Source organism: Triturus cristatus, chromosome 6 (genome assembly GCF_964204655.1).
Source record: "Triturus cristatus chromosome 6, aTriCri1.1, whole genome shotgun sequence".
Taxonomy (NCBI): domain Eukaryota; kingdom Metazoa; phylum Chordata; class Amphibia; order Caudata; family Salamandridae; genus Triturus; species Triturus cristatus.
Window position 1 is genome coordinate 1,225,968,100 of NC_140589.1, and position 24,913 is coordinate 1,225,993,012.

General features: G+C 47.2%; 1 protein-coding gene across 2 annotated transcripts in view; it reads left to right on the top strand.

The window, feature by feature from the left end:
* TAGAP (T cell activation RhoGTPase activating protein) overlaps positions 1-24,913 on the top strand; it is a 389,656-nt gene that overhangs the window by 163,573 nt on the left and 201,170 nt on the right. The gene's annotated exons all lie outside the window — the stretch shown is intronic.

The window sequence follows — 24,913 nt, forward strand, 5'->3', positions numbered from 1 at the left end:
GAGCGGATCAAATTGACATCCACCAGGATGGCATCCACCTTATGCGCCAGGGCCTCGAATTGCCTCCCCATCGAGGTCTGCATCCCATCCAGCGCGCCCATGACATCCTGCAGGGATAGCTCCGGTGTCCCAGGCGAGTCCTCCTTCTGTGCATCCGGCGCCTGGCTCGGTCCACCAGGCGATGTTTTCAGGAGGGCGTAGCGGTCCATACTGTTGACTTGGGAATACGTTCCCCGCCTGGTGGACTTAGTCTTCAGCCGATCCCCTTCTGCCTTGCCCGACATAATGGACTCCAGGCAGTCCAATGCAGTGAAGACCGTTCCCTCTCAGAAAGAGGAATAAGGAGTGAACGGGTCCGCCTTGTGCTGCCAGAGTAGCCCGCCGAGCGTCCTTGGGGTTGTAAAGCCACCCAGAGCTCTACAGTGTCCGGGCAGACAAAGGGATCGAAATCGAAAGTGAAAGAGCGAAGGCCTCCGTCCGACAGTTCACACCTCACCCGGCCGTTGTTGATCAACTAGGAGTCGGGCATCCTGCCAACTCTAGCCCCTGGCATCTCCGGGAGTTAGGCCGCAATCTTTCGCCGGTCGTAAGTCCGGTTCCCGACGGGCGATCTGACCGCGGGTAGCATCAATCGCCTCCCTGACAACTCAGCTACACGGTGCCATGCATACCATCAGGATTTGAGCCAGGATAGTCGACGGAGGGCGCGAGGGTCTCGGGAGCTCTAAGCTCACGCGGCCATCTTGGTCAAGCGCTAGGCTCCTCCCCCAAAGTTTATAAGTTTTAAGTATATATACCAAGGTGTATTGATGAATCAGTGGGTGTATGAGTGCCTGTATGGATGATTCAGTGGGAGCATGACTAACTGTATAATTGAGTGATTAGGTATCTCAGTGAATGTATGGGTGAGTGACTAGGTTGTGAGAATGTCAGTATAAGTCCGTCAGTTGGTGTCTAAGTGGCTGTATAAGTTGGTGAGTGGGTACGTGAGTGACTGTATGGGTGATTGGTTGTCTGAGTACCTGTATGGGTGTATGAGTGTCTGTGTGGGTGGGTGACTGCCTGCATGGATGAGTGGGTGAGTTAGTGAGTATGTAAGTGAGAGCCTGTATAGGTTACTGAGTGTGTGTATGGCTGTGTGGGGAGTGAATAGATTTGTCAGTGGTATATGGAAGAGGTGTGGCGCTGCGGCCAGGGCGACTGACTCTGGAATCTGGGGATCACGGTTCGATCCTCGGCGCCAGTAGAAGATTAGCGCAGCACCATGTGACTGTGGGCAATAGCTTGCTTAATCTTCCCGACGGCCCCCAGCGCCTGGAGACCCTTACGGGTGATTGTTCGTGCTTTACAAATGTGGTTTATTATAAGGGTGAGTAACTACATATATGAAATGCTATATAGGTGAGTGTTGGAGTAGATGAGTGACTGTATGTGTGAGTAAGGGATTGTGATAGTGGCTGTTTGGGTGAGTGCGTGCTTGTGTCAGTGACTGTATAGGTGAGTGAGTATGTGTTAGTATTTGTATGAATAAGTGAGTGGGTGTGTGTATAACTGTATAGGTGAGTAAGTTGCTGTGTGATTGACTCTATAGGTAAGTGGGTAGGTGTGTGAGTAGCTCTGAGTGACTGACAGTGTGTGAGTGGCTGTATGGGTGTATGAGTGGATATATCAGTGGCTGTACTAGTGAGTGAGTTGGTGTATTAGTGGCTGTATGCGTGAGTGAGTGGATATGTGTGCAAACCTATGAATCATTGTGTGGGTGTGCAAGTACTTGTAAGGGTGTGTCAATGGTTTTGACAATGGTAGTGTGGAAGTTGGAGTGGGTGTATTCATGGATATATTGGGGTGTGACTGGGTGTGTCAGAAATTCTATGGATCATGTCATCAGTGATGCCATTTGAGATGCCATCAGTGATGTCATGAGTGATGTCACTGACCATGTCATGTGTGATGTAATATGTGAGGTCATAAGCAGTGCATTGCAGGGGCACAAGTTATAGTTAGCTCATCTAACTATAACTGCTGAATTTCTCTGGATTTGTACGAGTGAAATGTAAGCCTAACTACAACGTATCTGTAACCGTCTCAAATCCCTGAGACTGTGCATTAGTCTATCAATGGATCTGTAACAAACTGTGTGAGTGTCTCAGTGCATCTATGACTGGGTGCATCAGTGTATCAATGGATCTGTGATTTGGTTGCATTAGTCTCTCAGTCAATCTGTGAGTAGGTGCATGAGTGCCTTTGTGCATTTAAAAGTAAGTATACGACTGTCTGACTGGATCTGTGAGTGGATACATAAGTGTCTAAGTACATGTCTCAGTGGGTGAGTGAGAGGGTCCATGAGTATCTCAGTGGGTTGTGACTGAGTGCATAAGTTTCTCAGTAGGTCTATGACTGGGAGCATGAGTGTCTGAGAGGTTCTGTGAATGGGTCCATGGGTCTCTGAGTGCAACTGTGAGTGGGAGCATGAGTCTGAGTGACTGGGTGCATACGTCTCTGAGTGTGTCTGTCAGTGAGTGTGTGAGTGTCTGAGGGGGTCTGTGACTGGGTATGTGAGTGCTTAAGTTGAACTGTGAGGGAGTGTACTAGTGTTTCAATGGGTCTGTGAGTGAGAGCATATGTCTCTGAGTGGGTGAGTGAAGATGGATATGCATTAGTGTCTGAGTGGGTCTGTGATTGGGAGGGTAAGTGTCTGGGTGGGTCTGTGAGTGGATGCGTAAGTCTTTGAGTGGGTGAGTGAGTGGGTGCGAGATCATCTGAGTGAGTCTATGAGTTGGTGTGTGAGTCTCTGAGTGTATGAGTGAGTGACTGAGTGCATAAAGGATCTGTGATAGAGTGTGTGAGTGGGTGTATGAGTGTCTGAGTGGATCTATGAGTGGGTGTATGAGTCTCTCAGTAGGTCTGTCAGTGGGTGTGTGAGTGTCTCAGTGGGTCTGTGAGTACATACATGCATGGGTAAGTAGGTCTATGAATGGGTGCATGAGTCTCTTGGTGGGTCTGTACATGAGTGCGTCACTCTCCTTGCGAGTCTCTAAGTGGGTGTATGAGTACCTGAATGGGTATGTGAGTGGCTGCATGAGGATCTGAGAGGGTATGTGACTGGATGTATAAGTGTGTGAGTAGATATGTGAATGAGTGTATAAGTGTCTGAGTGAGGTTTTGAGTGCGTACATGAGTCTGTGACAGTGACCGGTGAGTGTGTACAAATATTTATATATATTTTTTATATTTCCACCAATATTCGTGGTGTCGCCATGATATTTGCGCTGTCCCGTGACAGTACACAGGGGCCATACTGGTGATAGCAGCGTCATTGGGAATATCGCGCATGATCAAAAAATTTGGACACAAAACTTGGGTCACTAATGCCCCCAATTCTCAAACATGGGTAAGAGTATCTCCACCCTGAACCCTTATCTTAGCTTTCACAGAAATTTCAGCCCCGGGAACCATTCCCGATCGATAAAATGTCGGTGGCAACTTTCTTTTCAGGTTGCGTACAGCCAATCACAGCATTACCGCTGGCGCGCTTTCGAAGTTTACCTCGAACACGTCATGATTTCACCACGATCACTGCGAAACCACTGCAACTTTCTGTTCAGGTTGCGTCCAGCCAACCAGAGCATGCATGCTGGTGCTCGCATTCTTGATTTACCTCGAACACATAGCGATTGAATGACGACCACCACAAAATTGCCGCGAAATATCAGCGACCAGAGATATCACTGTATTATTCGGTTTTAATTTCACAAAAGTGACTATGGATTTGGACCAAATAACAAAAAGCACATTCTACGCAACATCTACCTTTCTGCCAAATTTGGTGTAAATTCGTCCTGCGGTTCGGGCTGTAGGCTCGACAACGTGTTCCCATGGGAATTAACATTATGAACGCACCCTTTTTTCACGCCCCTATTTCCCGGGCCCCACTGCAGGGATCACCCCCAAACTTTCCATGACACACAGAACCTACTTTGATACTTTTTGGGGAAAATGTCATGACGCCAAAGTTATAGGCAAGTAAAAAAATGCTCTTCCTATGGAAACTAGGTCCTAACTATAACTGCCTACTATCGACCGCCAGTAAATATATATCCACCAGACCGCTGTGCTCAGCAGTTCCCTATCCTACGGTGTCGGTGCCAGCTGACGGCGACAGCAGCCGTAATTTATTTCACAGGATCCTCGGTTAATCCTCAAAGGAAGAAAACAAGGATAGGCACACAAGGAGACTGCACAATTAGTTTATTGTGCACCAAGACAACACATTTTGGCGTGTAGCCTTTTTCGAGTGATTTCGGTACAGCTAATTCCACTAGAAATAAGGATCAATGTTCATGAACATAGGCAACATACTTCACAAATACATGTGTGTATGGATCGAAATCCAGAAATGTAAATAAATATACAAATGTAACTATTTATTACATTATGATATTCAATGCGTGCCATTCCTTCATTTTTAAATACAATCACCAATTTCATATTACGGCATGTGTTACTTTTGATATTTCAATGAAGTTAATTCAGAATTATACGACCAGCAGTTACGTTTCTAATTCTTCTTTGAATGATCACATACTTATTCTTAATGGCTACAGTTTCACCAATCAATGTGTGCGATTAATTTTATGCCACATACGAATAATTAGTATCGTGGGAAGTGTTACTTTTAATTTCAATAAAGTTAATTGAAAATTCCACGACAGACTGTCCTCGCTTCTAATTCATCTTAGATCCTTCAAAAGTTCATTTTAATATTCTGTGTTTGCAAATACCACTTTTAGAAAGTTGGTATTTGCTTGCCTAACCATTTCAGCCCGCCTCTGCTATGATGTGTATCTGCCTGTCTGGTTTGTGTGAGTGACAGGGCTGGGGAAACCCAGAGGGGCAGGGCTAGGTAGCCTGGTGGTGAATGGAGAGATTGACATCCAGATGGGTGGAAGGAGTGCACCTGGGCTCTGAATAGGGGTGTGCTCTGCCACCACAATGCTGGCTCCACCTCCTGTGGAGCGGCTGATGTCTCTGCCCTGCACCCTGAATAGAAAGGCAGAGTCATGTCAACAAAGTGCTCAAGAACTGGTTTGGACTGGGCAAAGGCCCCTCTACCCCAGAGGAACAAAGGAATTAGGGGTATAAGTATTGGGACCCTGCTCCCAAGAAATTAGATCCTGCTTGACGAGAAGAACCTCTGCCTGAGGAGAAGGAACTGGGAAAGCTGTAAGGAGGAGTACTGTCCCTGACCTGGGGAATTGGCCTGCAGTGGTTGCCTTGCTGCTGAAAGGAGAGGAGAAAAGATTACAAAGACTTTATTTCAACTTGTGCTTAAAAGATCTCCAAGGGCTTGAACTGAGCTTGCCCCCTGAACGAAGTCCCAGGACCAGTGGACTTCATCCCCAGCTCCCCAGAGTCTTTTTGGAAGTGCCTGCTGCTGTTGTTGGGCGTTCTGAGGGACTGCGTCTCGCAAGGAGCTGGAAGCGCGACTCGAGGAGGAGAAGCGTGCCGCCGTCGGAGCTGTTGCCGTCGCATCTCACAAAGGGTGTTGCCGCTGCAGCATCGCATTGAGCGGAAGCGTCTCGCATCATTCCGGAAGTGTCTCGCAACGCCGAAGAAGCGTGTCGCCATCGCAGCCATCGTAGCTGATGCATTGCACCACATCGAGAGATGAGTCTCGCATCGAGGAGGAAGCGTGTCGCCATCGCAGCCGTCGTAGTTGTCGCACACCGCATGCAGAAGCGCGCCTCGCATCCACGGAGAAGCGTGCCGCCGTCAGAGCTGCTGTCGTCGCATCGCGTAAAGGGGTGACGCCGCTGCAGCATCGCATCGAGCAGAAGCATCTCGCAAACGTCGGAGAAGAGTGCGGCTGCCAAGGCCGCTGTCGTCGCATCGCGTAATGGGGTGACGCCGCTGTAGCTGATGCATCGAATCGAGCCTTCTCGCAACATCGGAGAAGCGTATCGCATCTGGAAGATCTTCACGTCTTTATTTCTTTTGCACCAAGAACTTCAACGCATCAGCATTGTTGCAACACTTTCATTGCCCTGCGTGTCGCATCTAAGGTACATTGACTTAAAGTGTCGCATTTAAGAACTTAAGAGAACTAAGCAAACTTCTACCATCTAAAGTAACAGTATTGTGTATTTTTGTCGTTTAATGATCTTGTGATAACTCTATATAAAGAATCCTTATTTTTAATATAAAAACCTGTGTGGTGTCCATTTGTAGAGTTGTCACTTGGTTACTGTATGTGTTCACAAATGCTTAACCTATAACGCTCTGAGATAGGCCCTGGCTGCTCGCGCCAAGCTAGCTAGAGGGTGAGCAGGGGTTATTTTAGGAGTGTAACCCCTTACCCTGACTAGAGGAAAGGTTCCCTGCTTGTCACAAGTACCTACCTGTGCCAACCAGAGAACCCGGATTCTAACATTGGTGTTCAGCGGTGAGGATTCTGGACTTGCATTTGTGACTCATGTACAGTAATTGGTGAACGCTACTTAGTGAGATGTAAAAACAAGGCAGAGTTCTACAAGGCGCTGAGGGCCTGGGTAGAAGCAAAAAATGCCGCTGAGGATGATAGTGCAGATGAGCAGCTGGATGGGCCAGTAGGTTCAAGAGGAAGGAGAACCCCTTCCCCTGCAGGTAGCAGTGTTTCTAGTAAAAGTTTATCTCCAGAGGAGTTGGCAGACAGGAAGGAAACCAGAGCTCATGAAATAGAGATGGCCAAACTAAATGGACAATTGGCAATGGAACAAAAAAGGCTGGAAATAGAAGATAAGAAAATCCAAAGGGAGCATGACATGAAAATGAGGGAGCTGGAGTTGAAAGCCCAGGAAGCACTCCCTCTGGTGGCAGAACACCCCCAGTGCAGGTAGAGTCCAGAGTGTACATACCCAAAGATGTAGTGAAGGAATTTTTTTTAAATGATGACATAGGGCAGTGGTTCAAAGCCTACGAAGTAGCCATGTCCTCCCACCGGGTCCCTGAGAAGGATTGGGAAGCGAGGTTGTGGGGACGGTTCTTGAGTGAAGGGCGGGACACACTGCTAGATTTGCCCTCAGATGTGTATAACTCTTACCCCCATATGAAGGAAGTTTTAATGAGTAGGTATGGGTTAACCTCTGAAATGTATAGACAGAGGTTCAGGGGTTGCACTAAGATTCCCAATAGTACGTATGTGGAGTATGTGACTTTTTTTTGCAGAGCACTGGATGGTTGGGTGAAGGGTAGCAAGGTTGATGATTTTCAAGGGCTTCTTGATTTAATGGCATGGGAGCACTTGTCCAGTAATTGTTTTCCTGAGCTACGCCAGCACCTGATTGATAATAGGCTGACTAACCCTAGGAAGCTTGCTGAGGAGGCGGACCGCTGGGTCAATACCAGGGTCCACAAGGGTCCCGTGGGAGACTCCGCCAAAGGTGGGCAGGGTCCCCAGCAGAAGAGCGGGGGGGACAAGGGTAAACAGAGGGAGTTCCAGAAGAGGCCGCAAAGTAATCCCCAAGGGAACAAAGGGAAAGGTTCTCAGCCTCCCCCACCCCAGAAACCGACTGGGGCCCCGACAAGTACCCCTGTTCAAAGAGGGCCCCCAACCTGTTACAGATGTGGTGAGCTGGGTCATTTTGCCAATAATCCCAAGTGTCACCAGTTTGGTAAACTAGCACCCCCTGGTGCAACCCCCCGGCAGACGGCTAGTGTAGCCCTGGGTGGAGAGATGGGTGTCCAAGGTGGGTGGGGTTCAGTAGAGATGTCCCTGGTCTCATTAGGAGACCGTGAAGTGGTCCCCAAAACCCAGCTGCCTGAGAACACTAAAAAATACAGGCAGTGGGTGACCATAAATGGCCATAGGGTGGAAGCCCTCAGAGACACAGGAGCCAGTGTGACGGCTGTCAAGCGCCACCTGGTGTCTCAGGTGCAGGTTGTCCCAGGAGCATTCTATCCGGTTGTTGCCGCCGACAACACCGAGAGTCAATGCCCAGTGGCTCAGGTTCCCTTTGAGTGGGGGGGGGGTCTCTGGTACTCTTTAAGTAGCTGTGAGGCCCGCCATGCCTGTAGACTGTCTGTTAGGGAACGATCTGGAGAGCTCACCTTGGGCTAAGGTGGAGCGGAGTGCTCACCTGGAGATGTTGGGTATGCCAGATTGGGCGTGTGTCACCACACGGTCCATGACAGCGAGTAGAGGTGCTCAAGAGGACCTGGAGCCTGAGAGGGAGGCCCAGGAACTGGCCTTAGGGAGAAGAGGCAGGGGGCGCAGGAAACCGGCCCCCAAAGTTCCCACGGTCCAGGAGGAAGCAGACCTTGAGGGGGATGCCCTGGAACCTACAGGGGAACAGATAGCTGAACTGGGGGACCTGCCTGAGCTGACCCATTGGCAGCAAGAAGGAGGACCCTCCAGGGAGGAATTCTGCAGGGAGCAGAAAGAATGCCCTTCTCTCGTGGGTATGCGGCAGCAGGCTGCAGACCAGGCCGCAGGTGATCAGTCTGGGTCACATTTCATTTACTGGGAGAACGACCTCCTGTATTCTGAGCCTAAGGTTGCTGAGCCTGGGTCAGCCCGTGTGCTGGTGGTACCCCAGCGCTTCAGAGCCTTCCTACTGGGGCTGGCTCACGATGTGCCATTAGCAGGACATTTGGGGCAGGACAAGACCTTTGAAAGGCTTGTCACCCACTTCTTTTGGCCCCAAATGCACAGGAGTTCAGACACTCACTGCAAGACCTGTCAGACTTGCCAGGCAAGTGGGAAGAGTGGAAGGAAGCAGAAGGCTCCACTCCAGCCATTCCCTGTGGTCGGTACCCCATTCCAGCGAGTGGGGATTGACATTGTAGGGCCACTGGACCCCAGGACAGCGATGGGCAATAGGTTCATCCTGGTCCTGGTGGACCATGCCACCCGGTACCCGGAAGCCATCCCTCTGAGGACAGTGATGGCCCCCGTGGTGGGACGTGCGCTGATGAGAATTTTCTCCCGAATGGGATTCCCTCTAGAGGTGGTGTCTGACCGAGGTTCCAATTTCATATCTAAATATATGAAATCCCTTTAGCAAGAGTGTGGTGTAACCTACAAGTTCACCACACCTTACCACCCCCAAGGAAAGGGTTGGTTGAGAGATTCAACCGAACCCTAAAGGGCATGATAATGGGTCTTGAGGAACCCATGAGGCGTAAGTGGGACGTCCTCTTACCATGCCTTCTCTTTGCTTACAGAGAGGTGCCACAGAAGTCTCTAGGGTTCAGCTCCTTTGAGCTTCTGTACGGACACCCAGTGAGAGGACCTCTAAGTCTGGTCAAGGAAGGCTGGGAGCAATCTCCCAGGAAACCTCCCTAGAATGTATATAGCTACATGCTGACCTTCAGAAACCAGACTAGGCGTTTCAGGGCACTTGCTGAGGCAAACCTGGAAGCCAGCCAGGAGGAGATGAAGTGGTGGTACGACCAGAATGCCACTCTGGTAGAGCTTCAGCCTGGACAGAAGGTTTGGGTCTTGGCCCCCGTGGAGCCCTGTGCGCTCCAGGATAAGTGGACCGGTCCCTTTGAGGTTGTGGAGCGCAAGAGCCCTGTCACCTATTTGGTGAACTTGCGGTCTCCAAGGAACCCCTTGAGGGTCCTTCATGTCAACCGCCTCAAGCCCCACTTGGTGAGGTCCCAAGTGGGCATGCTCTTAGCGACAGATGCTGGGATGGAGGAGGAGACCGAACCTCTTCCTGACCTCCTGTCAGCCAAGGAGCAAGATGGGTCAGTGGATGGTGTAATCCTCTCTTCCACCCTGACCCCTGAGCAACAGAATGATTGTCGCCATCTGCTGGGACAATTTTCTGATCTGTTTTCCCTGGTTCCCGGTGTCACTGATTGGTGTGTCCATGATGTCGACACTGGGGATAGTACACCTGTGAGGCACAAGGCCTACAGGGTGACTGACAGGGTAAGGGCCTGCATCAAGGAGGAGGTCTCCAAGATGTTTGCCCTTGGGGTAATTGAGTCTTCAAGCAGTCATTGGGCCAGCCCAGTGGTCTTGGTCCCAAAGGCTGCGGCGCCGGGAGCCACACCCGAACTCCGGTTCTGTGTGGACTACAGAGGACTCAATTCAGTCACCAGGACTGACGCACACCCCATCCCCAGAGCTGATGAGCTCATAGATCGGCTAGGGGCTGCCAACTACCTCAGCACGTTTGATTTAACGTCTGGGTATTGGCAGATCGCCTTGACCGATGGGGCCAAAGAGAGGTCAACAACCAAGTGAAACCCTGGGGTCTAATCTGAAGTTTACAAAATGTAAAAAACTACTATATCATTAGTGGATCAAAGGATCCCAGATACACAAGTGAAACAAGTGAAACACCGCCTAAGAACAATAATGGGCATATCCCTTAAAAGGATGAAATCCCTCACTCACCAGAGGTGACATGCTTCATCATTGGGATTCTCCAATCCCAGAGGAAACCCCTAGTTCCTCTGGGGGCTACAACTCCCTCTCTATGAGGGAGGAGCTCACGGATGTTTTGTTGTTCAAATAAGTGGGATGTACTAAATCCACCATGGCGAGCTAGTGGTATAAGTGAGGGCGCAGCGCAGAAAAAATATTTTTGTTATTTATAATTATGTGATATAAAGTGCAAGTGAAAGTAAAAATAGCTCAACTATCACCATCACCATGGTCTAAAAAATTGCTGACTACTGGTGCACTATCATTTTAATTTTAGCCAAGGACGCACTATGAACAAAGCGGTGCTCTGACGCTCTTGAGCTATTTTTACTTTCACTTGCACTTTATATCACATAATTATAAATAACAAAAATATTTTTTCTGCGCTGCGCCCTCACTTATACCACTAGCTCGCCATTGTGGATTTAGTACATCCCACTTATTTGAACAACAAAACATCCGTGAGCTCCTCCCTCATAGAGAGGGAGTTGTAGCCCCCAGAGGAACTAGGGGTTTCCTCTGGGATTGGAGAATCCCAATGATGAAGCATGTCACCTCTGGTGAGTGAGGGATTTCGTCCTTTTAAGGGATATGCCCATTATTGTTCTTAGGCGGTGTTTCACTTGTTTCACTTGTGTATCTGGGATCCTTTGATCCACGAATGATATAGTAGTTTTTTACATTTTGTAAACTTCAGATTAGACCCCAGGGTTTCACTTGGTTGTTGATTCAGTATTTTTTGGGGGAACAAACCCTGTGTGGTCTTCATAAATATTTTCCCTCAGACCCTCTGGTTGTTAAACCATTATTTGTATTTTGCCAAAGAGAGGTCAGCATTTTCCACCCCTGATGGGCATTACCAGTTCCGGGTTATGCCCTTTGGGATGAAGAATGCCCCTGCCACCTTCCAGAGGTTGGTCAACCAGGTGTTTGTTGGGCTGGATTAGTTCAGTGCCGCCTACCTGGATGACATCGCAGTGTTCAGCTCCACGTGGGAGGAACACCTGCGCCACCTCTGGGAAGTGTTGATGGCGCTGCGGAGGGCAGGCCTCACGATCAAGTGCAGGATCAGGCAGGGTTCAGTGGTGTACTTGGGGCTACAAGTTGGGAGTGGCCAGGTGACACCCCTTCAACCCAAGATAGAAACCATCCTGAATTGGGAGTCGCCCAAAACCCAGACAGAGGTGAGAGCCTTCCTAGGTCTCACCGGGTATTACAGGAGGTTTGTCAAGGGGTATGGCAACATTGTTGCCCCCTTAACAGCGCTTACTTCAAGGAACCAGCCCAGGAATGTGATTTGGACTGACACCTGTCAGAAATCTTTTGAGGCCCTGAAAGTTGCTATGTGCACGGCGCCCGTGCTTTTGGCTCCCAACTTCTCCAAAGTGTTTATCGTCCAGACAGACGCTTCAGAGCATGGTGTGGGGGCTGTTCTTTCACAGATCAATGAAGAGGGCCTGGATCAACCTGTAGCCTTTATTAGCAGGAGGTTACTACCACGGGAACAGAGATGGAGTGCTATTGAGCGTGAGGCATTTGCTGTGGTCTGGGCACTGAAGAAGCTAAGACCCTACCTGTTTGGGTCTCACTTCCGGGTTCAGACAGACCACAGGCCCCTCAGATGGTTGAAGCATATGAGGGGTGAGAATCCAAAGCTGTTGAGGTGGTCCATTTCCCTACAGGGTATGGATTTCATGGTGGAACATCGCCCTGGTACAGATCACGCCAATGCTGACGGTCTGTCCAGATTTTTTCGCCTTAGTGATGAGGAACTCCCTGGGGTAGGGTAGTTCTCCCCACTCTTCAGCTGGAGGGGACATGTGTTAGACCCGGCACCTTGGCGTGAGTCTCCCTTCCACTTTTTGTCGCTGTGCCTCATGTGTTTTTATGGTGTTGGCTGCTCAGAGCACTGTGCCACTGCCAACCAGTGCCACAGTGCAAGTGCTCCCTATTTAAAATGTTGGTTGGATTCCATGATTGACTTATTTGGTTTACTGTCAGACCCCAGTAAAGTGCACCAGGAGTGCCCAGGGCTTGTAAATACAAATGCTGCTGGTGGGCTTGCAGCACTGGTTGTGCCACCCACAGAAACGGCCTGGTAAAATGTATCTAAGGTCTGCCATTGCAGAACCTGCGTGCAGTCTGGTACTGTCATGCTGACTGGGCAAGGGCACCCCCTTCCCATTCCCTAAACCTTCCCTTAACTTCATATTAGTCACCCCTATGGTAGGCACAAGGGCAGGGTGCATTGTAAGCATAAGGTAGGACAAGCCCTGATGTGTGTGGCATGTCCTAATAGTGAATTACAGCCATTTTCGTTTTTCACTATTGTAAGGCTACCTGTTCCCATAGGCCAGAATGGGCTGTTGGAATTGTTACATCCTATGATCCTAACAGACCCAGGGAACATGGTAGGAAATCGAGTTTAGTATGCCTGAACTCAGAATAATAAAATACATCTTCTAGTAAAGTTTATTTTAATATTCTGTGTTTGCAAATACCACTTTTAGAAAGTTGGTATTTGCTTGCCTAACCATTTCAGCCCGCCTCTGCTATGATGTGTATCTGCCTGTCTGGTTTGTGTGAGTGAGAGGGCTGGGGAAACCCAGAGGGGCAGGGCTAGGTAGCCTGGTGGTGAATGGAGAGATTGACATCCAGATGGGTGGGAGGAGTGCACCTGGACTCTGAATAGGGGTGTGCTCTGCCACCACAATGCTGGCTCCACCTCCTGTGGAGCGGCTGATGTCTCTGCCCTGCACCCTGAATAGAAAGGCAGAGTCATGTCAACAAAGTGCTCAAGAACTGGTTTGGACTGGGCAAAGGCCCCTCTATCCCAGAGGAACAAAGGAATTAGGGGTATAAGTATTGGGACCCTGCTCCCAAGAAATTAGATCCTGCTTGACGAGAAGAACCTCTGCCTGAGGAGAAGGAACTGGGAAAGCTGTAAGGAGGAGTACTGTCCCTGACCTGGGGGATTGGCCTGCAGTGGTTGCCTTGCTGCTGAAAGGAGAGGAGAAAAGACTACAAAGACTTTATTTCAACTTGTGCTTAAAAGATCTCCAAGGGCTTGAACTGAGCTTGCCCCCTGAACGAAGTCCCAGGATCAGTGGACTTCATCCCCAGCTCCCCAGAGTCTTTTTGGAAGTGCCTGCTGCTGTTGTTGGGCCTTCTGAGGGACTGCGTGTCGCAAGGAGCTGGAAGCGCGACTCGAGGAGGAGAAGCGTGCCGCCGTCGGAGCTGTTGCCGTCGCATCTCGCAAAGGGTGTCGCCGCTGCAGCATCGCATCGAGCGGAAGCGTCTCGCATCATTCCGGAAGTGTCTCGCAATGCCGAGGAAGCGTGTCGCCATCGCAGCCATCATAGCTGACGCATTGCACCGCATCGAGAGAAGAGTCTCGCATCGAGGAGGAAGCTGTCGCCATCGCAGCCGTCGTAGTTGTCGCATTGCACCGCATCCAGAAGCGCGCCTCGCATCCACGGAGAAGCGTGCCGCCGTCAGAGCTGGTGTCGTCGCATCACGTAAAGGGGTGACGCCGCTGCAGCATCGCGTCGAGCGGAAGCGTCTCGCAATCATCGGAGAAGAGTGCCTCTGCCAAGGCCGCTGTCGTCGCATCGCGTAAAGGGGTGACGCCGCTGTAGCTGACGCATCGAATCGAGCCTTCTCGCAACATCAGAGAAGCGTATCGCATCTGGAAGATCTTCACGTCTTTATTTCTTTTGCACCAAGAACTTCAACGCATCAGCATCATTGCAACACTTTCATAGCCCTCCATTTCTCATCTAAGGTACATTGACTAAAAGTGTCGCATTTAAGAACTTAAGAGAACTAAGCAAACTTCTAAAGTAACAGTATTGTGTATTTTTGTCGTTTAATGGTCTTGTGATAACTCTATATAAAGAATCCTTATTTTTAATATAAAAACCTGTGTGGTGTCCATTTGTAGTGTTGTCACTTGGTTACTGTATGTGTTCACAAATGCTTAACCTATAACGCTCTGAGATAGGCCATGGCTGCTCGCGCCAAGCTACCTAGAGGGTGAGCAGGGGTTATTTTAGGAGTGTAACCCCTTACCCTGACTAGAGGAAAGGTTCCCTGCTTGTCACAAGTACCTACCTGTGCCAACCAGAGAACCCGGATTCTAACACAATCCATACACAGATGAATTTGTGAAGTATGTTGCCTATGTTCATGAACATTGACCCTTATTTCTAGTGGAATTTGCTTTACCGAAATCACTCGAAAAAGGCTACACGCCAAAACGCGTCATCTTGGTCTTGGTGCACAATAAACTAATTGTGCAGTTTCCTGGTGTGCCACTCCTTGTCTTCTTCATTTGAGGATTAACAGAGGATCCTGTGAAATGTATGTATATGTGTGTGTGTATATATATATTCACTGAAAAAACCATAGGTTTCACACATGTTATAGTTAGCTGGACATGTCACTCGTACAAAACCATTGAAATTCCCCCGTTATAGTTAGTTCAGCTAACTATAACTTGCGCGACCGCAATCCACTGCTGATGACGTCACATATTACATCACTCATGACATGGTCAGTGACATCACTCATGACATCACTGATGACAGTAGATAGTTATAGTTAGGGCCGAGTTCCAATAGGAAATCTGAAAATTCTATTTTGAATAACTTTGGCACCGGTTGACTTATCTTCGTGAAAGTTTCGAAACTAATGGGGCGCTCCGCTCAGCTCCTACCCTGAAAGTCTCGGGGTGATTCGTCAAGCGGGGGCTGAGAAAAAAGGGGGTCCCAAAACGCGTTTTCCCCATGCATTTTCCCATAGGACCTTTAGTCGAAGGTACAGCCCGAACGGCTGAACAGAATTACTTGAAATTTGGCAAAGAGGTAGTCCTCAGGTCAGGCATGTGCCTTTTGCATATATGGTGTCAATCTGTTCAGTAGTTCCTGAGAAAATCAAAAGTAAAATCACATATATATCTGGGCGGAGCCTAACCACACATCTCACCGTGAGATCTGATTGGCTGTCAGCACTTCATCCAAGAAGTGTTGGCAGCCATCTTGGGACCAATATACATGATAGCACCTCCTTAAAAAGCATTGCAGTTAATAGAAGGTTTTAAGACTTTAGTTACATTATAAATCATTTGTTGATGGTACCATACTCATTTTAGGAATTGTGATGTGTTCTATGGTGATTTTACCATGTGAAAAAGCCTTCTGCTGTGATATCATGAATCATGTTTGATAGAAAACTATTTTCTCATGCTTTTCCCACAGGGGTTTGGAAGGTGATCTATAAGCTAAACTGAGAGCATATTTTCTGTAAATTCACATTATCTTTCTCAGTCATGTGAGAATGAAGTCTGACATTCTCAGTAAAACATGTACATCCAACAAGGGCAGAGACTGTCAGTTGATTCCTTTGTGTTCTACTGCAGCTTCCCAGAGTGTTCTAAAGAATAACTAGAGCGCTAACAGTCCTACTTATGACAAACGTATGGCACACCTGAAGCCATCTTGGTTGGAATAAAGTGGTAACTCTTAAAACATTTAATTTAAAAAGGAACAACACGAGGGGGTTCATTTTGCCATAGAAAGTATGATTAGTGCTGCAGAAAGAAAAATTAGGGCACATTTTGAGTGACTTCTCAAATCCTCTTCTATTTCATTAAAAAATTCTGACATGCAGACTGAAACATGCACTTTCAATACCAGCAGCAGACTTCCCTGGTGAGCAGTAGCTTTACTACAGTGATCTAATAAGCAACTAGAGTGCTAACATTCTGAATTTATGGCAAATGTGTGACACATCTGAATGCCTTCTTGATGGGATCAAAGTAAAAAACTGAAAGTATTTCCTACCGAGGAGACTGTAGTAAATGAGGAAATTAGGAAAAATCATAACAAATAAGTCTCCCAAAATGGCCACCAGAGACAAAAGAGCCCAAATGTAGCCCAAATATCACCCAGATGTAGCCCAAGTATAGCCCAATGACAGAATGTCCCAGAGTGTTCTAACGAACAACTAGAGCGCTAATAGTCTTACTTATGACAAAAGTATGGCACACCTGAAGCCATCTTGATTGGAATAAAGTGGTAACACTTAAAACATTTAATTTACAAAGGAACAAAATGAGGGGCTTCATTTTGCCATAGAAATTATGATTGGTGCTGCAGAAAGAAAAATTAGGGCCCATTTTGACTTCTCAAACCCTCTTCTATTTCATAAAAAAATTCTGACATGCAGACTGAAACATGCACTTTGAATACCAGCAGCAGACTTCCCTGGTGAGCAGTAGCTTTACTACAGTGATCTAATGAGCAACTAGAGTGCTAACATTCAGAATTTATGGCAAATGTGTGACACATCTGAATGCCTTCTTGATGAAACCAAAGTAAAAAACTGAAAGTATTCCCACTGAGAAGACTGCAGTAAATAAGGAAATTAGGAAACTTCATAACAAATAAATCTCCAAGATGGCCACCAGAGACAAAAGAGCCCCAATGTAGCCCAAATATCACCCAGACGTAGCCCAAGTATAGCCCAATGACAGAATGTCCCAGAGTGTTCTAGCGAACAACTAGAGCGCTAACAGTCTTACTTATGACAAAAGAATGGCACACCTGAAGCCATCTTGATTGGAATAAAGTGGTAACACTTAAAACATTTAATTTACAAAGGAACAAAATGAGGGGGTTCATTTTGCCATAAAAATTATGATTGGTTCTGCAGAAAGAAAAATTAGGGCACATTTTGACTTCTCAAATCCTCTTCTATTTCATAAAGAAATTCTGACATGCAGACTGAAACATGCACTTTGAATACCAGCAGCAGACTTCCCTGGTGAGCAGTAGTTTTACTACAGTGATCTAATGAGCAACTAGAGTGCTAACATTCAGAATTTATGGCAAATGTGTGACACATCTGAATGCTTTCTTGATGGAACCAAAATAAAAAACTGAAAGTATTCCCACTGAGGAGACTGCAGTAAATAAGAAAATTAGGAAACTTCATAACAAATAAATCTCCAAGATGGCCACCAGAGACAAAAGAGCCCCAATGTAGCCCAAATATCACCCAGATGTAGCCCAAGTATAGCCCAATGACAGAATGTCCCAGAGTGTTCTTAAGAACAACTAGAGCGCTTACTGTCTTACTTATGACAAAAGTATGGCACACCTGAAGCCATCTTGATTGGAATTAACTGGTAACACTTAAAACATTTAATTTAAAAAGGAACACAATGAGGGAGTTTATTTTGCCATAGAAATTATGATTAGTGCTGAAGAAAGAAAAATTAGGGCACATTTTGAGTGACTTCTCAAATCCTCTTCTATTTCATTAAAATAAATTCTGATATGCAGACTGAAACATGCACTTTTAATACCAGCAGCAGACTTCCGTGGTGAGCAGTAGCTTTACTACAGTGATCTAATGAGCAACTAGAGTGCTAACATTCAGAATTTATGGCAAATGTGTGACATATCTGAATACCTTCTTGAGGGAATCAAAGTAAAAAACTGAAAGCATTTCCTACTGAGGAGACTGCAGTAAATGAGGAAATTAGGAAACTTCATAACAAATAAATCTCCCAAGATGGCAACCAGAGACAAAAGATGCCAAATTCAGCACAAATATCACCCAGATGTAGCCCACATGTAGCCCAATGACAGAAGTGTGCAAAACACTTATTTTTTGTGTATTTGCAGTTTTATATAGTGCAGACTTGTCAGGTATTGGAGTGCTTTACATGAGCATTGGTTACATCACACAAGATCAAATTCATTTTGGTTGTAGACATGGGGAGATTAAATGATTTGACCAGAATCACAGAATGTTGAGCTGAAGCAGAAACTCCAACCTGGTTCCCCAGTTGCAAAGTCTGCAGCTCTGGAAGTAACACCACATCCTCTCCCCTAGGTGCAACATTTAATCAAGTGGTCAACTGGATAAAAAAACATAAAGATTACAAATAATTTAAAAGTTCTTTGTCGCTATTTGAAAACTCAGAAAATATGTCCTCATTTTAGTTTTTTAGAGCACTAACCATAATTTTGATGTAAATAAGACCCTCTCATATATGTAATTTCTAAAGGAAATACTCTAGGTATTACAGTTTTGATTACATCAAGATGACGTCAGGCGTTCCACACTTTTGTAATAAATATAGAATGTTAGCAATCTAGTTGTTCATTGGGATACTGTTGAGAGGCAGAGACCAGGGGCACGGACTCTGAAAATTGAAGGCAGGTAGGAGAGTGCAGATGCAACAATTTGACCACACTGGGCAGGCAGGAAGGGCAGTGGCAGCACAACAGACTATGGAGGGCAGTGGAAAGGGGGGCAGGGGCAACAAACCAACAATACAGGACTGGCAAGAGAGGCTGTGGCAATATAATAGACCATTGTGGGCAGAAGGAAGAGGCAGTGGTAGTACAACCATACATGCCAACAGACCCGTTTCAGCCAGGAAACGTCCAATGTTTTTAAGCTCAAATGGTCTTTATTTGATCTGTCTCCTGTCTACAATCTCCTCTTTTTCAATGTAGCTCAAAGGGGAAAATCAATACCCCAGTTTATTTCAAAATCTCCCTCTTACCAAGTTCAAAATGTTCGCAAGTATGGTACATTGGATCATGGTAGGCAGGAGGAATTGGGATAGGGACATGGACTCGGATAACAGAGGACAAGAGGGACATGGAGAGGTGCACCAAACTGACCCTACAGGGCAGGCATCAGGGTTTGCAGCAGCACAATACACCACACAGCGCATGCGGGACAGGTGTGCAGCACAACAATCCATAGAAAGCAATAGGGAGGGGACAGGACCATGCACATGGACAACAGAGGGTCGAGGGGAAAGAGGCAATGGTAGCTAGCTGACCATAATGGACAGACAGGGGAGAAAGCTGCAGCATAACAGACCATAAAGGGCAAGAGGGACGGACCAGGGGCATTACAATGGAACAGACAAGCCAGGAGGGAGGGAATGGGCGTCTGCACATGGAAACAGAGGGCTGGGGGCAAGGGGGCAAGGCAGGAGCAGCAAGATGACCATGGAGGTCAGGCAGGTTGGGCACTAGAAACAAGACACACCATGGAGAGCAACAATGAGACTATGATGGCATACACACAGACCATGGAGGGAAGGTGGGAGGGGGTCAGGGGCTGCTAGCTGACCACACAGGGAAGGTGGGAGGGGCCATGGCAGCACAGAGGATCATGCATGGCAAGCGGGAGGGTTAGTGGCAGCACAATGGCTATGATGGGCAAGAAGGAGGGTGCAGGGGCATGCATAAAGGCCCATGGAGGATAGAAGGGAGGGTCAGGACCTGGGCACAGACAAGAGAGTTCAGGGGAAGGGGCCTCACAACAGACCGCACGGGGCAGGCAGGAGGAGCAGTTGCAGCACAACAGACCAGGGAAGGCAGAAGGGTGTGGCAGTAAAATGAACCATGGAGGACAGGAGGAAGGGGATAGGGGCATGGCATGTGGAAAGGCAGGGTGGAGGTGGCAGGGAGAGGTTACAGTCATCTGACAATGCTCGGCAAGTGGGAGGGGAGTGCAGCTCAACAGAACACTCAGAGTAGATAGGAGTGGCAGGTCCATGGAACATGGTGGGCAAAAAGGATGGAGCAGGGGCATGCACAAAGAGGGCAGGGGAAGGAGAATAGGGGCAGCAAGCTAAGCACAGAGGTCAATGATGGGCCATAGAATTGGGCAAAGGAGGGCAGGAGGAGTGGACTGGTACATCATGCTAAATGGAGGGCAGTGGCAGCACATCAGACCATGCATGGCAGGAGGGAGGAGGCTAGTCCGTGGATTCAGGCAACAGAGGATAGGGAGGAGGTGGATGGGACAGCAAGCTAACTGTTTAGAGAAGGTGGGTATTAGGAACTTTATTGTTTTTAAAATGTGTGTCTGTGCGAACTACTTAAAATATGAACAAGTATGCAGCATAATCTCACTTTTATTCAGGAAGAAGAGGACGTTTGTGACTGTGACTCCGGGCTCACTTGGCAGAAACACCCCCTGACCCTCCACCCCCATTGCAAAATGTAATGCCTATGAAAAGGGTAGGTGGACGCAGTGTTATATAGAACATAGTCCTGGGAGCACGATTGAAAATGAAAACTAGATATAGTATATGGTATAAACTATGCACCAAAAAGTGTGATATAAGATGAACCGGGGCGTGAAATATAACATGCAATACATTGTGCGCAATGACAGATTCATTGGAGAGCGCGAGATAGCACAGGCACTAGCATGTGCTATGCGATATGCGCCTTGGAGTGTAATATGCACAGGGCAGTGTTGTGTAACCTAACTAGTCTCTAAAGTTGTAATATAAAATATGTGCTGGGGAGTGTAACATTGCATATGCACTGTGACAAAGATATGGATCCCAGATTGTAATATGTATGGCATAGCACTGTGCGTTATAACATAGGCATCGAGGAAGGCACGTTAGATGGGGCAATATAACCTGTGTGAAGGCAAGTGTGGCATGACATACTCACGGGGTGGTGTTACAGTGCACATGGGCTAGAGAGTGTCATAGCATACGCACTAGCTGGTGAAATACAACACAGAGGTGTGAGGCACTCGGCGGGCACTGGTGGGTGTAACACAGCATTGGGCTCAGCCAGGAGCACGCTGTGACTCTCAAGTGAGGTTCGTCTCCTTTCCAGAGAGTAAAATAAAAAGTATTACACATCCGGCGGTGGATGTGTGTTTTATTAACCGTGAGGGGGTTTCTTGCATAGTTTGGTCAAATTTTTGTCGAATCCCCTTTGAATGGCTTGGTGTGCGTGTATATTAAATGTGCCCGTCAATAGCTACCCATGTTTGTATAAATAAACGCCAAGGGTGTCTACTTGGAGAGTACCCACCGGCGGGGGCACCGGGATAAGGCACGGTAGGGCGTCAGACATGTCAGAGCTTCACTAGCGGTGTAAATACATTCCATGTGGATTCATTCTATGCATAGTCGCCTTTTAATGAATATCACGCAAATCGTCATGGTGATAGGTACATACGGTTTGTCCAGCATGTCCTAGGTGTTTCTATAAATATATATTTTTTTAAAATAATAAAAAACAAAGGCCGGCCCCGGGGGATGGGGTCCCCGGGGCCATAAGTGGCCTGAGGAGGGGGGCAACGCAGCCCCCTCCTAAAGAATAAAAAAAAAAAAAGGCCATGACCCGGGGGTTGGGGTCCCCGGGGCCGATTAAGGCCTTGGGAGGGCCAAATGTATTTTTTCAACAAAAAAAGTTAGGGTGCAGGCCCTGGGGGATGGGGTCTCCAGGGCCAGTAAATTAGAAAAAGAAGGGGGGCCACACAGCCCTCCTTCTTAAAAAAATAAAATAAATAAAAGACCGGCATTGCGCCGGAGGCCACGCCCCCTCCTTGCAGCACTCTGCAAACGCGCCCCCTGGCCAGTTGTAAGTTGGGGAATTAATTCCCCTTCAATACTGAGGGTCCCTGAGGGCCAACTAGCCCAACAGGTATCTCCAGTATGCGCCACGGAGCTGCGTTGCAGACAGGTGTTCTGAGGCCACGCCCCTTTTTTCACCTCTATGCAACGCAGCTCTGTGGCGCTTACTGAAGGTACCTAGTGAGCTAGTTTGACCCTAGGGACCCTTAGGATTCAAGGGGACTTAATCTTTCAACTTAGAACGGCCACAGGGCACGTTTACACAGTTGTGAAGGGAGGGGACGGGGCCTGAGGTGACATGTGCAAACACGCCCTGCGGTGCATTTTAAGTTGGGGAAATAATTCCCTTTCAATCCTGAGGGACCCTGGGGGCCAACTAGCCCACCAGGTGCTTCCAGTAAGCGCCACTGCTCTGCGTTGCAGAGAGGTGGTGCAGGCTGTGCCCCTTTTTACACCTCTCTGCAATGGCACTTACTGGACGTACCTAGTGGGCTATTTTGCCCCTAGGGACCCTCAGGATTCAAGGGGACTTAATCTCCCAACTTAAAAAACTGCCACAGGGCGTGTTTACACAGTGGGGAAGGGAGGGGACGGGGCCTGAGGTGACATGTGCAAACACGCCCTATGGCGCGTTTTAAGTTGGGGAAATAATTCCCCTTCAATCCTGAGGGCCTCTGGGGGCTAACTAGCCCACCAGGTGCTTCCAGTAAGCGCCACTGAGCTGCGTTGCAGAGAGGTGGTCCAGGCCATGCCACTTTTTACACCTCACTGCAACGCAGCTCTGTGGCGCTTACTGGAGGTACCTAGTGGGCTAGTTGGACCCTAGGGACCCTCAGGATTCAAATGAACTTAATCTCCCAACAAAAAACGGCCACAGGGCGTGTTTACACAGTGGTGAAGGGAGGGGACAGGGCCTGAGTTAACGTGTGCAAACAAGCCCTGTGTTGCGTTTTAAGTTGGGGAAATAATTTCCCTTCAAGCGCCACTGCACTGCGTTGCAGAGAGGTGGTCTAGGCCGTGCCCCTTTTTACATCTCTCTGCAACGCAGCTCTCTGGCGCTTACTGGAGGTACCTAGTGGTCTAGTTGGACCCTAGGGACCCTCAGGATTCAAGGGGACTTAATCTCCCAACTTAAAACGGCCACAGGGCGTGTTTACACAGTGGGGAAGTTAAGAGGTGGTTTTAATATACTGCCCTATTATATACTAGGGGCTTACAGAGGAGGACATGCTGATCACAGGGGGACCCCAAAGCATAGTGTTCCCTAGTGTATGTAGGTGTTTTCACTGTATTCTGGGTGTCTTTTAACATAGCACTGGCTCTAGGACTGGTTAGTCAGACTCAGTTACCACCAGTATCCGTCTGAAAAAGTTGAGGGTACAGGATGATTTTGCAACAAGGCTTCTTTCTGCTCTTCTGGTTGTTCTTTCTGCACGTTATCCTTCTTCCTGCATTTTTCTTCGTCTTTGAGGACTTCCATTGCTTCTGTCTGCATTTCTTTTTTTTCTTTCTGTGCATTTTTTCTTCTTTCTTCACATGTCCTATCTCTGTAGGAATAGTTAGAAATTAGCATTTAAATAACCTTTGAAATTCACTGAAAAAACCATAGGTTTCAGGCACGTTATAGTTAGGAATTAGCATTTAAAAAACCTTAGAAATTCACTGAAAAAACCATAGGTTTCAGGGGCGTTATAGTTAGCTGGACTTTTCACTTGTACAAAACCATTGAAATTCCCCCGTTATAGTTAGTTCAGCTAACTATAACTCGCGCGCCCACAATGCACTGCTGATGACGTCACATATTACATCACTCATGACATGGTCAGTGACAACACTCATGACATCACTGATGACATCTCAAATGACATCACTGATGATATCATCCTTGCTGATAGAATGGCAGACCTCCTCTCCCCCTAATATAACCTTTGATACACACATTCAAAAATAGAAACTAAAATTTTCAAAACAATGGACATACCAATATCAGTTACAACAACCTATTCAGTAATTCTAAGATCCACATACAATAAACTAATTGTGCAGTCTCCTGGTGTGCCACTCCTTGTCTTCTTCATTTGAGGATTAACCGAGGATCCTGTGAAATGTATATATATGTGTGTGTGTGTGTGTGTGTGCGTGTATATATATATTCACTGAAAAAACCATAGGTTTCACACATGTTATAGTTAGCTGGACATTTCACTCGTACAAAACCATTGAAATTCCCCCGTTATAGTTAGTTCAGCTAACTATAACTCGCGCGACCGCAATCCACTGCTGATGACGTCACATATTACATCACTCATGACATGGTAAGTGACATCACTCATGACATCACTCATGACATCTCAAATGACATCTCTGATGACATCATCCTTGTGTAAGAGTGGCAGACCTCCTCTTATCCTACTATAAACTTTGATACACACATTGAAAAATACAAACTAAAGTTTTGAAAACTATAGAGATACCAATACCAGTTAGAACAACCTATTCAGTAATTCGAAAATCTACATACGCATCCACTCATTCACCAACAGTCCTATACAGTCACTCATACATGTACTCACTCATCATATGTACTCATACACCTATACATCCTGTTACACAACGCCACTCATCCATAGAGTTACTCACACACATAGTCACTCATGCTAATAAAGAATCAAACATCCATTTACTCGCATATACAGTTATACACACACCACCACACTTACTTCTACAGAAACTTACACATACTTAGTCTTTTAAACAACCACTTATAGAAACACATACTTATTCATACAGGACCTCTTTCAATCTCTCACATATACTCACTTATATACACCAATAGTCACATATACTAGTTTAAAACATATGTAGTTACTCACAAAGACACTATTGAGACAGTCATTCACTCACTAACACACCCATGCACACACTCATCCGCCCATACAGTCCTGCACACATGCTGTCTTCAACACAAACAGTGAGTCACTCATTCATGCACCTATGCACTACGTAATACCCCCCACCGAACCATACAGACACTCAGACACTCATACTGATACTCAAGAAACCAACTGATAACC